Source organism: Bubalus kerabau, chromosome 20, assembly GCF_029407905.1.
Source record: "Bubalus kerabau isolate K-KA32 ecotype Philippines breed swamp buffalo chromosome 20, PCC_UOA_SB_1v2, whole genome shotgun sequence".
NCBI lineage: Eukaryota > Metazoa > Chordata > Mammalia > Artiodactyla > Bovidae > Bubalus > Bubalus kerabau.
In genome coordinates this window covers 61,448,631-61,471,632 of record NC_073643.1, presented here as the reverse complement: position 1 = coordinate 61,471,632, position 23,002 = coordinate 61,448,631, and positions in this window count along the sequence as shown.

Below are 23,002 nucleotides of genomic sequence, written 5' to 3'. Positions count from 1 at the left end.
ATTGAAGGCAGGAGGAGAAGGGGACGACAGAGGATGAGATGGTTGGATGGCATCACCAACTCAATGGGCATAGGTTTGGGTAAACTCCGGGAGTTGGTGATAGACAGGGAGGCCTGGCGTGCTGCAGTCCATGGGGTCGCAAAGGGTTGGACACAGTTGAACGACTGAACTGAACTGAACTGTTGGGAAAATAAAGATGAATTTCTACCTAATACCTCACAATTTTATAGACCCAAAGGTAAAAGACAGACTTTAAAAGATGCTGCAGAACGTCTTTGTTACCCAGGTGGAGAGAAGACATATTAAATTTTAAAAAGCCACAAATCAAGGGGTTTCGCTTTGGCTCGCCGACAAAGACTCCGCCTGCCAACGCAGGAGGCACGGTTCTGGTCCCTGGTCTGGGAAGACCCAACATGCCGTGAGTCAACATGGAGCCCAAGCGCCATCACTATCCAGCCAGCGCTCTGGAGCCTGGGAGCCGTAACCACTGAAGCCCACAGGCCTAGAGCCGCTCTGCACGGGCAGGGAAGGCCCCGCGATGAGAAGCCCCCCCCCAACCAAGAGAAGCCCCCAGCGACTCACAGCCAGAGAGAAGCCAGAGCAGAAACGAAGACCCGGCTCAGGCAGATAAACAAATAAAAGTACACACACACACACACACACACACACCAGACCATAGACGAAAAAAGGAAAAAACAAAACAAAACAGGAATTTGATTACGTCAAAATCCAGGATTTCCTTTCAACAAAGGATGCCAAGGATAAACAGGGAAGGACAAGGAAAAGGTGGAGCTGTTTACCAAAGACAGATCAGGGGTTCATTTATCAAGGGTACAAGGAATTCCTGAAAATCAGCAAGAAAAAGTCAACTGACCCCAAAGGGAAAAAATGGGCAGAGAAGATAGATGGGGAATTTATCACAGAAGCAGAATGCCAAAGGACTAGAAAGTGTATTGAAGAGATACTCAGCGATCAGAGAAACACACAATCGAACAGTGTTGGCACGCTGCTCTGTACATGCCCGTGTTAGCCTGCGGGGGTGACGCGGGAAGGCTGTGGTCAGGGAGAGCTGTCCCCGCTGGGGGAGTGGACGGCCTTGCAGGCCTGGCCAGCACCTCCTGGTCCCGTTCTCACACAGCTGCAGGGGGCACAGCATGGTCCTTTGGGGGCAGCCGTCATGAGTGGCTGTTGCTGGGGCAGTGTGGACGCACCCTGAGAAGTCATCCGATCGCAAAGCAATGGCCAGACACCCCCAAAGGCACAGGTGCGCCTGCTGAGCGCTTCATGACCAAAGCAGAAGACAGAACAAACCTGTCACGCACTTCCATCCCTGTGGACTTGAAAACACAGGCAGCCTGAATACGGTACAGTCACGAGCCGCATCCAGGAGAGAAAAGGCGCATGTGCTCGGAAGGAGAACGGGGATGTGGAGATGCAGAAAATGGTAAGCGAGAGAAACAACTGAAATAAAGAGGAGCCATCAGATAAAGAAGAGACGTAACTGAAAGAGGAAAGAAGCACGCATGCCAAGCAGCATGAAGCGAGTGGAGTCCCGGGGGAGCCCCAGCCCCGGTTGGGAAGGTCAGAAGCAAACATGCAAATGAGGACCAACGGGGCGGCTGCAGGCACCGTCCTCGCCCCTGTGGGGCCCACTCCATGGCCTCCGCGCCTCCAACCCGCAGGAGCCCCGGCCACCAGGCCATTCCCGTCTGCGGGCTGCAGGCGGACGCCCCGCTCCCGGGCGGAGAGGGGGCGCTGTCCTCGGCTTCCTGGGGAAATGCCGTCCCTCGCGGGGGTTGACCCCACTGCTGAGCCGGCCCCACGCTGACTCATCCATCTGAGCTGCTCACACTCTGGGTGAGGGGCGGAGGGCCCCCAGCATGCCCCGTCTCTGACCTCCTCCACAACCTTGGGCGGGGAGGGAGTGCCAGCCCCTCTACTTGAAGACATCCCTTAGGTGGCTCTGAGGAACGTCACAGATGGAAACCAGTGGGTTTTGTGGGTTTTCTGACTGTGACAAGCTTGAAAATTAGCACACACTGCCATTGCTTAGCCAAAGAAGGCTTGGTGAGAGAGTGTCTGCTTTGTTAGGCAATTCTGAGTCAACAGTATGGACAAGGGCTTCCCTGCTGGCTCAGAGGTTAAAGCGTCTGCCTGCAAGGCGGGAGACCCGGGTTCGATCCCTGGATCAGGAAGATCCCCTGGAGAAGGAAATGGCAACCCACTCCAGTATTCTTGCCTAGAGAATCCCATGGATGGAGGAGCCTGGTGGGCTACAGTCCACGGGGTCACAAAGAGTCGGACACGACTGAGCAACTTCACTTCACTAATGTGGACTAGAATTTTACTACAACCACTAGTTTGCAATAAAGCAAAGGAACAAAAGGCAAAATCAGCACACAGGAATAAACAGCCTTAAAAATACACCTCAGAGGACATCAGGAAGCGGAAATCCCTTATATGATAAAAACAAAGAAGAAACTTAATAATAAGTATGCAGAACCTACATCAAACACCTTTGGAAGATACAGTAAATATATGCGAACAAATGCAGATATTCTTGCTTCTTAGAACGACACCATCATACAGCTTCGAGTTTTCCTTAAATCAATTTATGAAGTTTAAACCATCCCAGTAAAAATAGCAACAAGCTTCCTTCTGAAGTTAGATTATTAACAATGTATCAACCAGAGACGTGTTAATGTGTCTCCTGTTACCTGAATGTTATGGACCGGAGTGTTTCAATATTCACTTATATAACAAATCAACAGTCACAGGCATTACTTTCTGCAAAAATCCCCCAGTCAATAATATGCTAATACTAAAGCTCTTGGGAAGCTCCCGTGGAGAAGGAAGTGGCACCCCACTCCAGTATTCTCGCCTGGAAATTCCCATGGACGGAGGAGCATGGTAGGCTACAGTCCATGTGGTCGCAAAGAGTCGGACACAGCTGAGCAAATTCACTTCACTTCACTTCAAAGCTCTTAAGCTTAAAAATGCAAGAACCAAATTTAATATCTGAGAGGCAAGAAGGCCTGGCCAGACACGGAAACCACCTTTTCAACCAGCATGGTACTGGCATGGAAACGTTGGCAGAACCCACGGAAAGTCCAAAAATAGCCCCGGGCAGAGAGAGGAATTTGGCATTTGATAAAGGTGGCATCTCAAGTCACTGGAGCAAGATGGACTTGATAACAAACAAGAGACTAGTTATCTGGGAAAAAACAATCTTAGGTCTACAGCTCATACCTTACCTGAGAACAAATTCAAAATGGCTCAGGGATCCCGGCGTTAAAAAAAAGAGCCACCAGAAAACCAGGATCCTGAGGTCCCTCTCGGCTCTCAGAGGCTGCGATTTCAACTCCTCAGCAAGGGAACTGAAGGCAGAGGGTCCCCGTGAGGACACTTATGTGTGCTGTGCCCTTTGGACCACCGGGCTCGCCCACCGTGCAGCTGTGAGGCTCGGGGGGTCTTACAGACACATTTCTGTGGCGGTTGCCTGCGCTCCAGCCCACGGCACCCGCCAAACAGTTCCCAGACACCCCTGCGCCTGAAGCAGACCATGAGGACCAAGGTCAAAACTGTCAGAGATAACACGTGGCTTTCTCTCTTAAGTGAAAACGCTCCTGAGCTGGTTCAGAAATTAACCATCATCGCCACAGCCCCCACGGGGTGCTGAGCTGGAGAAACACGGCCACGTCAGACCTGGGAGCTTGCGGTCTGGGTAGGAAGGGGGCCCCTGGTCAGGCCAGGCTATTATGGGAATAGTAACATTTAGAACTTCTCTAACGGGGTCCAAAGGAGCCGTTTTCACAAAGCCAGCAGTCCCACTCCTGTTGTAATAGGAACAGGGGAGCTCACAGCCCAGTGAGATCTTAAATCACTCTCCGAGAGCGACAAGCTTGACTTGGCTGACTTCCCAAGGGTCACAACTGGCCTCCAACCCCAGAGAGGGAGCCTCTGGGCCTGGCGAGGAGGGGCTGGATAAGGGGAGGGTATCTATAAATACCAGGGGCAGGGGGTTCTGGAGGGGGCTTCCCACGAGGCACTAGTGGTAAAGAACTCGCCTGCCGATGCGGGAGACGTAAGAGACGCAGGTTCGATCCCCAGGTCGGGAAGATCCCCTGGAGGAGGGCATGGCAACCCACTCCAGTATTCTTGCCTGGAGAATCCCATGGACAGAGGAGCCTGGCGGGCTACAGTCCCTGGGGTTGCAAGGAGTTGGACACAACTGAAGTGATGGGAGGCCGCAGGGAAAGCGAACGATCAGCCTCGTGGGGACGCAGGGTCCAGCCCCCAGGACCCCTGACACTGCTGCGCGTCCAGAGCATGGGGCTCAACCTGACCCCCAGGACAGAGAAGGGCTGGCTCCCTCCACCCCCAAGGGAAGGAAACCCCCTCCAAACATCTGGTCCTAGAGAAAGGCTGTCGTGCACCCATAACCCTTCAGAAGCATGGCCATGACACGCGTGGAATACATACATTCAAAGGGTGTGCTGGTGACCTACGGCACCTGCAGGGGCAAAATGCCTTCTCACAGGGGCGTTGGCACCAGACCCCCTCGGAGCCCAGAGACGGTGTCCCGCGCCCAGGCACAGGGTTCTCAGCAGTCGCCACACACATACCAGGGACGCTGACAGCAAGACACGCTAACGGCTGCATTTAAGGGTCGAGTCCCAGACAGCATCCTCTGACACGGCAGAGGGCTGGGCACCTAGGAAACGGGGGCATGGATCCGCCTCCTGCAGAAACCAGCCCCTCGCCAGGCCTGTGAGGCCCGAGGTGTCCAGCCCCACCCCCGAGGGCTCTGCAGAAACCAGTCCCTCGCCTGGCCTATGAGGCCCACGGTGTCCAGCCCACCCACGAGGGCTCATAGTCCACCCCCGAGTCTCACCCGTCCGCTGCCACCATCCACCCCCCACCTTGAACACGCCCTGCGTGCCCACCTCAGGGCTGTTGCTTCACCAGAGACCCCATGTACAGCCTCAGGAGGACTGGCCCTCGCCCCCTCCGGTTCTGCCTGGGGGTCAGCGCCAGATGGCCCCCCCACCAAGCAGCCCCTTCCCTTCTCGCCTGAGTCCTTTCAGGTCCCTTCACAATTCCCTCGATATTCCGAGCCCTTCCTAATGGCTCACGACACTCGATACTGAAGTTACATTATTTATAACGGACTCAGTGTGTGTTAAATCTGTTTCTTCACTGGTTTATTGTCCAGCATGGCAGCCATGAGCCACGCTTGGGGCACAGTCAGCCTGAAAAGTGTCAACCCTCAGTGGTTATTGGAAGGACTGATGCTGAAGCTCCAATACTTTGGCCACTACATGCAAAGCACTGACTCATTGGCCAAGACCCCGATGCTGGGAAAGACTGAAAACAAGAGGAGAAGGGGACGACAGACGAAGAGATGGTTGGACGGCATCACCGACTTGATGGACATGAGTCTGAGCAAACTCCGGGAAGCCTGGCGTGCTGCAGTCTCTGGGGTCACAAAGAGGTGCACACAACTGAGCGGCTGAACAACAGCAAAGGTCAAATGCACGCTGGATTGTGAAGACTGAGCGTCAAAAGAGAAGGTAGAGGATCTCACTAGTAATTTTATGTTGATTACATGTTGAAACAGTATGTTTTGGATTAACTCAAGATACTGAGTTACCCACAGGGTAGTACTGAAATTAATTTCATTTACTTCTTTTAATAACACTTTCCTGATGTGTCTACGAGACATTTTAACTTCCATATGTGGTTTGTGTTTGTGATTTTCGGCACATTTCCGTGTAGGATGAACACCCCAGGAGAGCATGGACTTTGTCTTGTCCTGGCGTCTAGCAGGGCACCTGGCGGACAGGCAGGCAGGGCAGCCAGTGGTGAGCAGGACCCTGTGGTCACCACATCTGGCCCCTCTGCCCTCAGTGTCTCTCGCAATCCCTGACCTCCGATGTCACACAGGACGCGAACACCCTTCCACGTCTGCTTAACTAAGCCCCATCCTGATTTGCTCCCTTCTTGGTTACGTCTTAAAACGTGTTTTTAAAACAGCATCTTCTGAAAAGAGGCTTCATTCTTTTCCAGAAGAGGCACTGCATTTTGAAGAGCCCGTCTTACGGATCAATTAATCTAATTACCCTGAAAGAACACCTGGAAGAAGGGGAAAGAAAAACAGACAAAAGCATCACCCTCGGGAGATGTGTGGGGGGCGGCTTTGAGCCAGCGGTCAGAGAGGCGCAGACGCCCGAGCAGGAAAGGAGCGTCCTCAGCCGTGCGGGCAGGAGGTGGCAGGCACTGAGGACCAGCCTCCACCCTTGGCCCCGGCAGGTGGGTCCTGCTCAGGGCAGCAAAGACAGCTATGTAAGGAGAGACGCGACCTACCTAAGTCATTCCGCAGAATTGCCAAGCACTTCCTAAGCGCCAGCAAGGGGACACCGCCAGAATAAAGCACACAGGGGCTCTTGCCGGAGCCTATATTCTTCTTTGTGACGGAGACAGAAAATGAACAAATTAGCACGTAAATGTGTGTGTATTCTGTACATTTACCACTGCACGCTCAGAGAACGGAAGCCATGCTCTCGAGGCAATTTCAAAATCCCACAATGTAATGCATGAAGTTGGGCAGTAGCATAGTTTCAGAGGAATTCCAGCTGAGCTATTTCAATCCTAAAAGATGCTGCTGCTAAAGTGCTGCACTCAGTATGTCAGCAAATTTGGAAAACTCAGCAGTGGCCACAGGACTGGAAAAGGTCAGTTTTCACTCCAATCCCAAAGAAAGGCAATGCCAAAGAATGCTCAAAGTACCGTACAATTGCACTCATCTCACTCGCTAGCAAAGAAATGCTCAAAATTCTCCAAGCTAGGCTTCAATAGTATGTGAACCAAGAACTTCCAGATGTACAAACTGGATTTAGAACATGCAGAGGAACCACAGATCAAATTGACAAAATCCACTGAATCACAGAAAAAGCAAGAGAGTTCCAGAAAAACATCTACTTCTGCTTTATTGACTATGCCAAAGCCTTTGACTGTGTGGATCACCACAAACTGTAGAAAATTCTTCAAGAGATGGGAATACCAGACCACCTGACCTGTCTTCTGAGAAATCTGTGTGCAGATAGGTCAAGAAGCAACAGTCAGAACTGGACATGGAACAACAGACTGATTCCAAATCGGGAAAGGAGTACATCAAGGCTGTATATTGTCACCCTCCTTATTTAACTTATATGTAGAGTATATCATGCCAATTGCCAGACAAGCTGGAATCAAGATTGCTGGGAGAAATATCAATAACCTCAGATATGCAGATAACACCACCCTTATGGAAGAAAGCAAATAAGAAGTAAAGAGCCTCTTGTTGAAAGTGAAAGACGAGAGTGAAAAAGCTGGCCTAAAATTCAACATTCGAAAAGCTAAGATCATGGGATCCAGTTCCATCACTTCATGGTAAATAGATGGAGAAACAATGGAAATAGTGACAGATTTTATTTTCTTGGACTCCAAAATCACTGCAGATGGTGATTGCAGCCATGAAATGAAAAGATGCTTGCTCCTTGGAAGAAAAGCTATGACAAACCTAGACAGCATATTAAAAACCAGTGACATTACTTTGTCAACAAAGGTCTGTCTAGTCAAAGCTATGTTTTTCCAGTAGTCATGTTATGGCTGTGAGATCTGGATCATAAAAAAAAGCTGAGTGCCAAAGAACTGATGCTTTTGAACTGTGGTGTTGAAGAAGACTCTTGAGAGTCCCTTGGACTGCAAAAAGATCCAACCAGTCCATCCTAAAGAAAATCAGTCCTGAATATTCATTGTAAGGATTGATGTTGAAGCTCCAATACTTGGGCCACCTGATGCGAAGAACTAACTCATTGGAAAAGACCTGATGCTGGGAAAGATTGAAGGCAGGAGGAGAAGGGGATGTCAGAGGATGAGCTGGTTGGATGGCATCACTGACTCAGTGAACAAGAACTTGGGCAAACTCCAGGAGATGGAGAGGGACAGGGAGACCAGGCATGCTGCAGTCCATGGGTTCACGAAGAGTTGTACACAGTTAGGAACTGAACAACAGCAAGTAATTTTATGACTTCACAAACTAAGGATATTCAAGATAAATCTCTGTACAAATAAAAGCCAGGCAAGATCTTCAGGACACTGTGGCAGGAGAATTTACCGCTGGCTGAGTGTCACTCATACAGGACAGCTCCAAGACTGTCATACATGGGGCACATTGAAGCCTAGAAAATGCTAAAGCTACATTTCTAGAGAGGGAAAAATCATTTTCATACCAGGATTAGCGTTAGTACAAAAGTAGTACCAGATGCACCTGCAGACTTGTTAGTGCGGCTGCGCCGCTGGGCACAGAATGAAAGCAAAGCAGACCACGACAGCCGTTGGCACTGAGCCGCTCGCCTGAAAAAACCCTGAGCTCCACTGCGTTCCAGGGCAGGAAAGAGCTCTGAGCACGCCCCAGCACCTTCTGGAAGCTGCTAGTACTGCAGCCCGGAAAACCCAGCTCTGAGCTGAGAGGAGGCAGGGTGCTGATTTAACATTCTGCAGCCACCCCAGCCCCAAGGCGGGGAGCCCATTTGCAGAGCTGCTCAGCAAAGGAGGCCTGATGAATCGGTGATGTCGGCTTTCAGGCAGTGCGCGTTCGGGCCCCGGTTTATGAATTATGTACTGAAGCTCAATGAATTTCTGTAGGAGGGACGGGTGCGCTGTTCACAAGCGAAGTCTTAGTCAGAGAGGAAACAAGTCTTTTAAGAGAGGATTTATGGGCCTATATGTAATTACCTCATCTGAGTTCATTCATCCTTTCACCAAAGATCTTGAAGTGCCTCTTGCAAATTTGGTTTTGGGGACACAAAAATGAATAAAATATGGCCCCTGACTTCAAGAAAACCACAATCTAGGTTCAAGAGATCCACGTGTGAGCAGATAATTAGGGTTCCACGAGGTGAGTGCAACAGAGCTTTGAACACGTTCCCATGGGCTTGAAGAAGAGAGATGATGGCCCCTGCCTGGAGGAAGACAGGGACCGGGGGCTCGTGGAGGAGAGGGCATCTGAACGGAGCATCGTAGGGTGAGGAGGAGGGTGCCAGGCGGATGAGAGCTGAGGAAGCAGCACAATGCAAAGGCCAAAGCACGCCTGCGGGAGTCTGAGGGTCCTTAGGGCCTGCCGCGCTGACGGGGCAAGGAGAGCGGGGGCGGAGCTGGCTGTGGCCTGCGGGTCGGTGTGGATGTGCGTTCAGCTGTTGTCATAAAAACGTCCCTAAATAACAGTGGCTTTAAAAAGAAAGCTTGTTTTTTTTTAGAACTTTCTGGTGGTCCAGTGGTTAAGAATCCACCTGCCAATGCAGGGGACATGGGTTCCATCCCTGGTCTGGGAAGAGTCCACATGTGGAGAGACTTAGCCTGTGCCCCACAGCTCCTGAAGCCCTTGGGCCCTAGAGACCACGCTCCAGAAGAAGAGAAGCCACCCCCTGAGAAGCTCTCGCACCCCAACTAGGGAGGGGCCCCTGCTTGCCACAGCTAGAGACGGCAATGCAGACCCGGTACCGCCGAAAATAAATAAAGACATACATTTTAAAACCAAATGAAGATTTTGTTCAAGGACAGTCTGAGGAACTATCACACGGGGAGTTGACTGAGTTGACTGAACGTGCTGTGGTCCAGAAGAAGAACGCTGGAGAGACACCAAGACCAGCAGAACCAGGATGCGCTTGGGTTAGTGGAGCGTCACGGGTGCATCGTCTATTTCTAGTGTGAGATGTTAGTAAGAGGGCAGTGTATGGGAACTCTCTCAACTACCTTCCCAGACTTTCTGTAAATAGAAACCTTTCCAAAATGAAAACTTAATGGCCCCCGTCCACACGGTCCAGCAAGGCTCACCCCCACCCTGCACCACGTCTATCCATGGCTGAAGTGGCAGCTCACGCTCCATGCACGCCCTATTCACCCCCACCACTCGGATGGTCACAGCACATCCTGAAGTCACCCGCATCGCTTTTATACGCTCCCCTGCTACATGTTGGCTGGAAGCGGGAGGGAGAAAGCAAACCACGTCCCTCTTGGGGCAGCTTGGAAACTGTTCTTGGCCCTCACTTGGAGAACCCCGTGGAAGCCAGGGAAACGGAGTCCTTGCTCCTGGTGGCCACGGGCCAGGCTAATTGTGGGACATCCTGTTTCCAGGGGAACCAAGGCGGGAGTGGAGCCTGCTGGGGCCCCGTCAGCAGGTTCTGCTTTGCAAGCGGTACCAGCGATCTCTGCAGTAAGCTGCCCAGAGAAACGGATGCAACAGCCTTGCGTTTGTGCTTGATTTATTCTGACACACTGGCTCAGTCGTGATCTTTCAAGTCGTCAAAACTAGATCTGTCAGGATGTGAGCGGTAATTCAACACCAGAAAGTAACGAATGAGTCCTGACCCACATACACGTGCTGAGTAGGCACGAATTCAGACACTGCTTCCGAGCACACTTCTGAACCTCGGGTGTGGATCCACTGCCCGGGTTTACAGGAACGAGTCAAAACCATGAGTCCCCAGACTAAGGACACAGGGCCGGGAAGTGAGGCGGAAGTCAGCTTTCACGTCTTGGGTCAGAATCCCAGCGTATCCCTAGAGGTGCTGCTTGAGACAAATCATTCACCTTTCTTGGCCTCAACGACCTCATCTGCAAAATGGGGTCAATGACGACTCTCTTTGGCCAAACCGAACGACGTGTTATAAGACCCTCAGGGGCAGCTCAGCGAACAACCACTTCCTTCAGCTGTGTGCAGAGTGCGGGGTGGACAGGAGACCTGGGAGCTCCTGTGTCATGGTCTTCTGGAATAAAAGGCTGGCTCGAGAGCTAGTGATCAGGAAATGAGAAGATGTAGAAATGAAGAAGAAAGCTATGACAGACCTAGACAGGGGATTAGAAAGCAGAGACATCACTCTGCCAACCAAGGTCGTCAAAGCTATGGTTTTCCCAGTGGTCGTGTATGGATGTGAGAGTTGGACCATAAAGAAAGCTGAGCGCTGAAGAACTGATACTTTTGAACTATGGTGTTGGAGAAGACTCTTGAGAGTTCCTTGGAGAGCAAGCAGATCAAACCAGTCCATCCTAAAGGAAATCAGTCCTGAATATTCATTGGAAGGACTGATGCTGAAGCTGAGGCTCTAATACTTTGGTCACCTGATGCAGAGAGCTGACTCATTGGAAAGGACCCTGATGCTGGGAAAGATTGAAGGCTAAAGGAGAAGCGGGCAGCAGAGAATGAGATGGTTAGACAGCATCACTGACTCAATGGATATGAGTTTGAGCAAACTCTGGGAGACAGTGGAGGACAGAGGAGCCTGGTATGTTGCAATCCACAGGGCCGCTAAGAGTCAGACACAACTTAGTGACTTGACAACAATAAACAAAGATTAGCTGTTGGGCTGAGAAACTGGTGACAATTTAGACTATAATTCTGCCACATAGCAGAATCATCAAACTCCTGGTTCCCTAAAAGATGTAGATAAAGCCCGGACGCATGTTCTTAAGCTGGGTTTCAGGAACCAGACACCCCTCCAGATGAAAGCCGCTGATGGCAAGCATGCAGACCCCAGACATTGAAACCAGAAAGTTAAGATGCTCAGAATGTCACCTTGATGACAACCAATCCAAGAACTGTCCACAAGCTGACCACACCCTGCTCCTTGAACCCCATAAAACTCCTCGTTCTGCCCTCCAGGTGGGACCCACAGTCCTAAGGGCACGAGCCCACTGTGGCCCCTGCGTCTGGCAAAGCAATAAAGGCTCCTGTTTGCATTTCACCCAAACTCTGTCTCTGCACTTCTATTCAGCACTGGTGAACGGAGGCCACTGCGGCACGGGAAACCACACTCCAAGAAAGGATTTACAAACCTGGTTCCTTGTGAAGAGTCAAGGATGCATTTTTAGTGATGCGTTAGCCAGGTGAAGAGTCCTAATGGACACGACAAAGGGACAGAGTGACATGCTGTGACATCATGTCCTTCTGCGTCACACCGGGGACAGCGGCATCAGCTCTACCACGTTCCTTCCAAAAACGCGTGATCTGAGGTTGGTCATAAAGAAATGCAGACGAAGCCAGATCAAGGAATATTTGAGAAAGCAATTGTCCTGTATGCAAAAGTATCAGTGTTACAGACTGCATACTCATGTGCACACGCAGGAGAGGGAATTATTCCTGCTTAAAGGAGGTGAAGAAGTGCTACGAAGGAACACAAACGTCTGAATGAATCTTAGTAAATAAATCACAAAACTCCGTAAAAGATACTGTGGGAGCGATTGGGGAACACTGAACATAAAGTACATAATAAGTAATAATGCGTCTCAATGTAAAATTCGTTGACCAAGAGACTGCTGTGTTGGTTAAGTAGGGGAATGCTCTTTCTCTTAGGAAATAAATGTAGATTTATTTAAAGGTGCAGCATCATGGTGACTGAAATCCACTTTCAAATGACTTTTACAATGTGAGTGTGGGTCTGTAAGTATATGTGGAGAGACAGAAAATGTAAGGCAAACCCTGGCAGAATGTCAGCAGTCGGCGGGTTGGGACAGGCTGTGTAATTTTTCACTCTGCTATTCTTTTATCGTTGTGGGTGGCTTTGAAAATTTTCAAGTAAAAGTTGGAGAAGAAAAATAGAGTGCTGTGAAGGAATCAAATCTGAATCATATAAAAAAAGGTGAAGAGAAATTCTGATTCTACTGACCTATTGCTTATACCAGGGACAACGTAAAAAATAATAAAATATTTACATTAAAAAAAAAGCAAGTTGTGTCAGTCCCTTAAGGCCACCACAACAGAGTAACTACAGGCTAGGTGGCTTAGAAGCAACAGAAACTTATTTATTGCATCTCTGGAGGCTGCCGGAGAAGGCGATGGCACCCCACTCCAGTACTCTTGCCTGGAGAATCCCATGGACGGAGGAGCCTGGTGGGCTGCAGTCCATGGGGTTGCTAAGAGCTGGACACGACTGAGGGACTTCACTTTCACTTTTCACTTTCATGCATTGGAAAAGGAAATGGCAACCCACTCCAGTGTTCTTGCCTGGAGAGTCCCAGGGACGGGGGAGCCTGGTGGGCTGCCGTCTCTGGGGTCGCACAGAGTCGGACACGACTGCAGCGGCTTGGCAGCAGCAGCAGCTGGAGGCTGCGAGGCTGAGGTCAGGAGGGGGAGCACCCCTTTCTGGGTTGCAGAGCCAACGTCCTGGGCTGCCAGAGGTGGAAAGGGCGCTGACTTGCCTCTGGGGTTCCCCCAGGGCACTAGCCCCACCCATGGTGCCCCACCCTCATCAGCTAATCACCTCCCAAAGGCCCCACCTCCTAGCCCGTCGCCCCGGCAGTTAGGTTCTAAGACACGGATCTGGGGAGACACAAGCATTCGGCCCCTAACACCCGGGTCCCTGGCGCAGGGCAGGCCCAGCGCGGTCAGTGGACAGTGGGTGAAGCCGGACGGACACAGGGCTTCTCCACAGCCTCTGGGGCTTCATCGGGTTGTCACTGATAACAGCACATGAAATCATGTCACCAGCTGGGGCAGGAAAGGGGACGACTGTCTTCTGAAATATATTCCTACAGACATGAATTCCACACAAGATCAAAGCCCATCAAGCGGCAGCTGACACATTAAGCCTGAGAACAGAAGCTCATTAACAAGTCGGGGATTCTGGCTTCGGGGGGATGGGGTAGAACCGAGGAATGCAGAGGCATCTGGGGACATTTGGAATCCCTCCCTCATTTTCCCAGGCATTTGTAGAAATGGTTTGCTCTCAAGCAGCTGGAAGGTGGAGTGACTCAGTTTCCTTAGAGCAGGACTTGCCGCGTCAGTGGTTCAGGAGCACGGCTGAAAGGAAACTGCCTAGCTCGGCAGCAGGGAACGTGGCCTGGACGACCTGGAAGAGGGCTTGGTTAAGGATGTGCGTCGGGACAAACGAACTTACAAGACAGAAGGAGACTCACAGACCAAGAGACTGAACTTACGGGGCCTGGGCTCGGGGGACGGGAGGGGGCAGGGAGAGTTAGGGAGTCTGGGACAAACGTGTGCACTCTGCTGTATGTAACATGGACAACCTACAGGGACTTACGCATGGCACACGGAGCTCTGCTCAGCGTTACGCGGCAGCCTGGGTGGGAGGCGGGTCCTGGGGAGCACCAGTTCAGTTCAGTTCAGTCGCTCAGTCGTGTCCGACTCTTTGCAACCCCATGAATCGCAGCACGCCAGGCCTCCCTGTCCATCACCAACTCCCGGAGTTCACTCAGACTCACGTCCATCGAGTCAGTGATGCCATCCAGCCATCTCATCCTCTGTCGTCCCCTTCTCCTCCTGCCCCTAATCCCTCCCAGCATCAGAGTCTTTTGCAATGAGTCAACTCTTCACATGAGGTGGCCAAAGTACTGGAGTTTCAGCTTTAGCATCATTCCTTCCAAAGAAATCCCAGGGCTGATCTCCTTTAGGATGGACTGGTTGGATCTCCTTGCAGTCCAGGGGACTTTCAAGAGTCTTCTCCAACACCACAGTTCAAAAGCATCAATTCTTCAGCGCTCAGCTTTCTTTATAGTCCAGCTCTCACATCCATACATGACCACAGGAAAAACCATAGCCTTGACTAGACGGACCTTTGTTGGCAAAGTAATGTCTCTGCTTTGCAATATGCTGTCTAGGTTGGTTATAACTTTTCTTCCAAGGAGTAGGTATCTTTTAATTTCATGGCTGCAATCACCATTTGCAGTGATTTTGGAGCCCCAAAAAATAAAGTCTGACACTGTTTCCACTGTTTCCCCATCTATTTCCCATGGAGTGATGGGCCCAGATGCCATGATCTTCGTTTTCTGAATGTTGAGCTTTAAGCCACCTTTTTCACTCTCCTCTTTCACTTTCATCAAGAGGCTTTTTAGTTCCTCTTCACTTTCTGCCATAAGGGTGGTGTCATCTGCATATCTGAGGTTATTGATATCTCCCCCGGCAATCTTGATTCCAGCTTGTGCTTCTTCCAGCCCAGAGTTTCTCATGATGTACTCTGCATATAAGTTAAATAAGCAGGGTGACAATATACAGCCTTGACGTACTCCTTTTCCTATTTGGAACCAGTCTGTTGTTCCATGTCCAGTTCTAACTGTTGCTTCCTGACCTGCATATAGGTTTCTCAAGAGGCAGGTCAGGTGGTCTGGTGTTCCCATCTCTTGAAGAATTTTCCACAGTTTATTGTGATCCACATAGTCAAAGGCTTTGGCATAGTCAATAAAGCAGAAATAGATGTTTTTCTGGAACTCTCTTGCTTTTTCCATGATCCAGCGGATGTTGGCAATTTGATCTCTGGTTCCTCTGCCTTTTCTAAAACCAGCTTGAACATCTGGAAGTTCACAGTTCACGTATTGCTGAAGCCTGACTTGGAGAATTTTGAGCATGACTTTAGTAGCGTCTGGGGAGCAGGGATACATGTAAATGTATGGCTGAGTCCCTCCGCTGTTCACCTGAAACTGTCACAACTTTGTTAACTGGTTACATCCCAACACAAAATAAAAAGTTTTTAAAAAAGAATGTGTATCAGGAGAAAACAGATGAACGCCCGCAGCTGTTCCTGGAGTGCAGTAGGCATCCAATAAACTTCATGTTAAAAATAATTTAGAAACTTCCAGAGTGGAACACACGTCTTAAGGGCACTGTGGGGGCTGCAATTTGCCCAGGTAACGTGGAGAATCCCCGGACGCACAGCTTGGCTCCCAGCGCAGGAGGCCCGTCACGCGCACTCATGGTGTTTGTGCTCGTCTTTGCTCTCTTTGGGCTCCTGTCTCCAGCCTGCGTCCGGCAGGGACACTGCGTGTTCCCGTTTTCAAATAGCAGATTCAACATAAAAAGATAACAGCACACTGACTCACAGCGGAAGAGAGGGAACTTGAGCTACTTCAGATCTGTTCATTCTTTTTTTTTTTTTAAATTTCTGTTGATTTACGTGATGACTTGGGGTTTCTACTTCTGTTGGAAATTTAAAACTGTGAAATCAAATGTGAATGCAGGATAGATCCCCTTCTTGAAAATTAGCATAATTAAAATTGTAATCCATTGCCTGTTCCTTTCCAGACATGGGTGCACATCTGCGTGTTTTTATTCACTCACATGATTATATGTACAAAGCTCAATGGAAGAGGATCGGTCTCTCTCCTCCAACATTCTCCTTCATTATTATTATTTCATGATTATCATTGTAAAGAATGTTGTTGTGTAAGAGACAAAATGTTTAACAAAGTGTCCTCTTGTGGTGCCAAATATGTTAGGTGTCCCAGGTGGACAGAGCAGAGAGAGCCCACGCATCTCTTTCGCCCCCAAAACCCTTTTAGATAAACACAAGGGTTGCTTTAAAGACATAATCTGCCCTCAGAGGTGGCGGGAGGGGAGGGCAGTGCACGGTGGGGTTGGAACGTGGAGCACCAACCAGACTCGCCCCGCAGAGCCCCAAGCACGCAGACTTGAGGTCCCTTGAGGACCCCTTCCTACTCTGCTTCACCGGCGGCCGCCTCTCCCCCAGCCTAGCAGAAGATGAGAGATTTATTCAGGGGGATATGAAAGTGAGTCTCTGGACTGGGGGACTTGAGGGACAATTGAGGTCAGTGTTGTGATACTGAAAAAGCAAGAAGATATCTGTATTCTGGATGGTGAAAACCCCAGACCTCTCCCCAACTCAGTCTCCAGAAGTCTTCCCCTTGAGGCAGGAGACTGGAGGATTTTTCCAGTAGAATTTAAGGAATCCCATCAGGACGTCCCAACTAAATGAGCCGGCCATACCACCCTGCAGCAAAGTTCAAACTCACCCCTTCGGTTTCCAGTCAACATTTAGCATCCCATTCTTGAATATTAAGAGACCAAGGGTCAGCAGACATCAGAGGAAAGGTTCTGACCAGAAAGATGGGGACCAAAATGAAGATGTACCAAGATGGAGACAGAACAGCAACTTGGAGAAAACGGGGATTTTGCAAGAGAAGAAAGCTTAAAAAAGATTATTCAGTTCAGTTCAGTTCAGTTGCGTCCAACTCTTTGCGACCCCAAAGATTATTAATATCCTCAAAAAGATGATATTGTGATCATGAAACAGGCTGCAATAAAAATTAGCATTCAGAGAACAAAAAAATAATTTTGGTAATTAAAATCATGACAGTGGAAATGGAAAGCTCATAGAAGGTTTAGAAGATGAAAGTAAGAACAGAAAGTTGACAATGAGATAAAGAGTTGGAAAATAAAGGAGAAAAATTAAGAAAATTTAAGGACTGGTCCACAAAGTTCAGGATTCAAGTCAGAAGAGTTTCAGAGAAAAAAGAATCAAATAAAGGGTGGGTGGGGACAGACTGGGGAGGGGGTCTAAACCCTCCCCAGAAGATGGGTTGCCCTGCTGTGAAGACCCACCAAGTGCTCACCGGGGCACACAATCACAGACCCTCAAGACACTGGAGACAGAAAAGACGCCACAGGCTTTCAGAGACGGAGAATGACCGAGAAGAAAAGAGCAGGAATCAGATGGGTAGGCTGGCCTTGTGTTCGTTTCTCATCACCGCTGTAAATCATAAGCACAAATCCAGCAGCTAACAACGGCACAGGCAGTATTCATCATCAGAAATGCCACGTGGGTCTTGCAGGGCTGGAGTCAAGGTCAGGCTCGGCTGTCTCGTTTTTGGAGACTCTGATGGGACAGTCTGCCTCTCTGCCTTTTCCAGCTTCTGGGGATCACCACGCTCTTTGACTTGTGGCCCCTGTAGCTTCAAAGCCAGCATTTTCAAGTCTCTCTTTTCCCCTTCCCCTGCCAACCACCCCCCAACTCTACTTAAAATTCTCACAGCTCCTACAACTCTGATCCTGCTGCCTCCCTCTAAGGACCCCTGTGATTCCATTCAACCCACAGGAGAGCGCCCTATTCCGACATCCTTAACACCCCACCTGCAGAGCCCCTTTGCCATGTGCAGCACCGTGCTCACAGGCTCCAGCGTTACGACTGCGTCTCTGGGGCAGAGGCATCATTCAGTGCCCCAGCCAGCACTGGACGTCTAAGGAGCAGCCTGGAACACAGCTGGCAGCCGGCACCCCACTCCATTTGGCACAGAAATCACTTTCTGCCCGGAAGCTTTCTCTCCTCCACCAAACTATCAATCAAGTGGGAGGGTAAAATGAAGACATTTTCCAAAGTAAACTCTCAAAAGATTCACGTCCCACACATCCTCTCTCAAGAAACTCCTGGAGGATGTTCTCAAACAAATGACTCAACCAAGAATGAGAAGGCTGGGCTTACAGGAAAGTGTAGGTGTGGGGACCAGAGGGGTGGAAAGAAACGGTACTGGCAACAGTGTCGAAGACGCACTGCAGGAGGACAGGGCTGCCATCCAGATGCGAGGGGCCTAGAACGGCCCAGCGATGCTCCCTGCGGAAGACGAGCTGCCCAATGCATGAGACCCTACTGTGCGTGTGTACAGATAGTGGGTAAAGAGTGTGCGACTGAATTAACTGTAAGTTCATGGAAAGCCAGGCGTATGAATATAAAAACAATGATTTACTCCAAGGAAAACAAAAGTTGTGCAGGAAAAGAAAACTGAATCATCGATTACTACTTTTGGCAGTTTCATAGCTGCAAACAGTATTTCCTAGCCCTGAAAATGTGGATATTAATCATCTGTTTTGCCAAAACCAACCTAAAACAACCATGAGGGCGTGAGTGAGCAGGGCTGGGGTGGGAAACAGAGCTAGCCCCAAGTTTGAGTGACGATCAGAGAGATGGAGAGAAACTGAAAAACCAGGAAGGAGTGATATGAGAATGCTATTTAGGGGCCTGAGGCGTAAGCCATAATAACCAACTAGAGGAGGTCATGGCTGCTGTTGTTTAGTCGCTCAGCCGTGTCTGACTCTTGGCAACCCCGTGGATTATAGCCCGCCTGGCTCCTCTGTCCATGGGATTTTCCAGGCAAGAACGCTAGATGAGTTGCCATTTCCTTCTCTAGAAGATCTTCCCGACCCAGGAATTGAACCCATGTCTCCTGCATTGGCAGGCAAATTCTTTACCACTGAGCCAGCAGGGAAGCCAGAAGTGAAGGTGAAGAGAAATTTGGGTGAGAAAGAGAAATGGGGACTGCCGTCTACCAGGCCAGCAAACCTTTCCTGCAAAGAGCCAGCCACACAAGTCTCCTCTGAGTTCATTTTCTGGCCGAATAACAGACAATCAGAAATGAGGTGACTCAACACCACTTCTTAGCCGTCAGCTCTGTGGGTTAGAACTAGGCACAGGTTGGCTGAACTCTCTGCTTGCTGCTCATGTGCAGAAATCAAGGTGCCAGGGGGCTCCTCTTGCCTGGAGACCCTGGGGAAGAAGCTGCCCCGCCAAGCTGGCAGCTTCTGGGTCCTGGCGCTTGTAGACCAAGGACCCCTTTCCTGCTCTGGGGCCCCTCTAAGCTCAAGGTCTCATGTGCTTCCAATCTCTCTGCCTCCCTCTTCTGCTTTTAAGGGCCCACCCAGACGACCCCAGGAGAACATCCTTATTTTAAGGTCCACTAATTAGCAACCTTAATCCCATCTGCAAAGCCCCTTTGTCAAGCAAAGTACCACGGGAACAGGTCACAGTGACGGGGAAGGTCACACCGCCGCAGAAGGTCACAGCGCCTCTGTCACCGGGACTGGGTTCTGTCCTCCAGCACAAGAGCTGTGAACAGAGCGAAACGAGCATACCCAACCACAGGACACCCAGGGAAAGAGCCAGAAGACCCCAAGTCCCCACGGTGACCGCTCTGGGGAGGGGGCTGAGGCTGGGCACAGAAGGAGTCCACAGCTTACTCTGCAGCCTCGCCTTCTGCGGTGACTTCAGTGTTCTGATTAAGCAGTCAAGATCGTAAAGGTGCCTGTGTGCATTCTGCTGTGTTTAAAACGGGTGACCAACAGGGGCCTCCTGCGGAGCACAGGGAACTCTGCTCAGTGTTATGTGGGAGTCTGATGGGAGGGGAGTCTGGGGGGGAATGGATACAAATATATGTGTGGCTGAGTCCCTGCGCTGTTCAGCTATCACAACATTGTTAATCGGCTGTACTCCAATACAAAATAAAAAGGTTTTAAAATTGCATGTGTACGTAAATAAACAAATAAACACAGGCACAGAAAACAAGGAGGGTGACGGACTGTAACTGAAGACAGGGGGCTTAAGGAGCTTTTTCTCTCCAGATTACACCTTCCTGTCCCCTCTGATTGCTTTGTTACAGTTAGCTGTGGTTATGAAAAAAAGTGTTGCTCAGTCATGTCCGACTCTTTGCAGCCACATGGACCGTAGCTCTCCATGCTCCTCTGGTCATGGAATTCTCCAGGCAAGAGTACTGGAGTGGGTTTCCATTTCCTTCTCCAGGGGATCCTTCCGACCCAGGTCGAGCCCAGGTCTCCTGCATTGCAAGCGGACTCTTTATTGTCTGAGCCACCAGGGAAGCCCTGAGTTATGGCTGTGGTCAACAGAAAAATGCATACACATTTAATTTTACTGACGTTTATAAAGAGCTCAAGAGCTAGGTAGTAAATAGCTTTAATACTTATCTATAACAGAGAAACACTCATGTTGCAACGCTAAGTTAAAAGTGCAAGACAAAACAGCATACCCAGGAAATGAATCCTGCTACATAAATATTCATGGGAAACGACTGAAGGAAATCCACTAGAATGCTAACACCGGGGCTTCCAGGCAGGGAGATCGTGGACAATTATTTCCTCCTTTCTAGTTGTTTAATACTTCCCAATTTTCTGTTATAAGTGTGCATCATTTTTATAATTGAAAAAATAAGCACTTTAAAAAAAACAAAACAACGAAGTGTAAGCACCACGTGCACGGCAGGGCTCATGTCAGTGGGTTGCCAAGTTTTCCTCCTAGCAAAGGCAGCTTGAGAAACAGTCAAAGGCAGAGCTACTCCCGGTGAACCTGGGTTCTCAGGAAAGCGAGCCCCGGTGGGAAGGTGAGAGGGGGCCGTGTTACGGTCTCAGGGCGGACACTCCTGCCCAGACCAGGGCCCTCGGGGTCCTGGAAAGGCCCAGCACCCCGGTGCACGGCTGGCACGTGCTGAGGAGCTGCCGTTTTCCATACAGACCAGATTTCTGATCTGCGTACTCCTCACGTCCTGTATAATAATATGATGTTATAATATCCCATAGACAGCAAGGAGATCAAGCTAGTTGGTCCTAAAAGAAATCAGTCCTGAATATTCATTGGAAGGACTGGTGCTGAAGCTGAAACTCCAGTACTTTGGCCACCTGATGCAAAGAACTGACTCATTGGAAAAGACCCTGATGCTGGGCAAGATTGAAGGCAGGAGGAGAAGGGGATGACAGAGGATGAGATGGTTGGATGGCATCACCAACTCAATGGACATGAGTTTCAGCAAGCTCTGGGAGACAGTGGAGGCTGGTGTGCTGCAGTCCATGGGGTCACAAGGAGTTGAACACGACGGAGCAACTGAACACCACCACCGCCGCCGCCTCATGCGTGATGTTCCAGCAGGTTGATGACGTACTCTATTAGTGCATATTCACACAGCTCAGGGGAGCATGCAGGCCCCTGAAATGAGGCTCTCACTGGGCAGGCCCCTCCCCAGACAGCCTGCATCTGTGACCCGTCAGCCCCTGTCCGGCTGGCAGGGAGTCCCTGCTGCCCTTCCCCGGATGCTGTGGGAGACTCAAGCATGCCAGAGCAGGACACATGGGCTCCTGCAACTCATGAGCAATGAGACACAGACATGGCCGAGAAGAGGGTGCAGAGGGACAATGGGGAGTGCCTGAAAGGTGCCTGGTCAGGGGAGATGGATGCAGCTTAAAGAGGGGAGTCACAGCTGAGCTGTGACTTAGGGCACATGGAGGACTTGTTCACAGGGAGATGAGAAGACAAAGCGAAAACTCTCCAGCCCATTCCCCAAAAGGCAGCAGGGACACAGCTGTAATAGGTTCCCTGTGAAGCTGGGACAGGATGAGTTGGAAGGGACAGGAAGGGAAGTTAGACACACAGAGGGTTTCGAGATTTGAGTTAGAAACAGTCATTTGCACCCCCAGCAAGAGGCGCTCTAAAGACCAAAGAAGTGCAAGCAGATCTTAGACTGTTTTCAATAATTAGTACAGCGAGTACCGATGGTGTAATTCTGAAACACACACACAGTAAATAAGAAGTAGGCAACACGTATCACTAGGAACCGAGCTTTTTGCTGTTATTGCTGAAAAAATATAAAATCTAACAACTTAAGGAAAAACTCTGTAAGCCCTCAACTGAACAAAAAATACCAATATAACCTCAGCACACTCCTCAAAAGAATAAAGTCCTTCCCAGCAACATCTAGAAACAATAATGGACCCAGGAGTTACGAGCACCCCCAGCACACAGCTTGTGGTTTTTAAGTGCCTTTCCTGCTAAGAGGCTACCAAGGGTCCACAGAATACAGTTAATTCCAGATATGGGGCAGGAAACACAGAAGATAAGCCTGAAACACCTGTCCTTCCCAGGGTCATGTCAAAAGGACTCAAGAGGAAACTAAAAGGGGTCAAACGAACCAAAAATGAGGCGATTTGATCATCAGAGAGAGTGGCTGCGGGGAACTGGAGCTCGTCACCCACAGGTTCAAAGTGAAACTAAAATTAAAAATCTTCTTTGTCATCTCTGGAGGATGTTTAGAAACTAATTATTATTCTGAAAACTGGTAAATATGAAGGAAAAAATCAGACATCTAAGGCACTCTGCCCTAGAATAATCATAAACCAAAGAAAGAAAAATCTTCTTTTGGGAAAAAAAAAATCCAGCAAATAAAAAGAAGGACAGAATCAGAACTTTGCCTTTTTGCCTCCTTGTCACAGGATGGATCTGGGCAAAGATCATCGCTGCTCCTGAACCCAGAAGGCCACAGGCCAGCAGTGGACAGAATGGGCCAGGCTGACCATCCGAGTCCTCTTGGCCAAAACACCGGCTGATCAGACATGAAGGTGATGAAGGAACGTGGTGGACTCAGCAAAGCACACGATGTGGGAAAC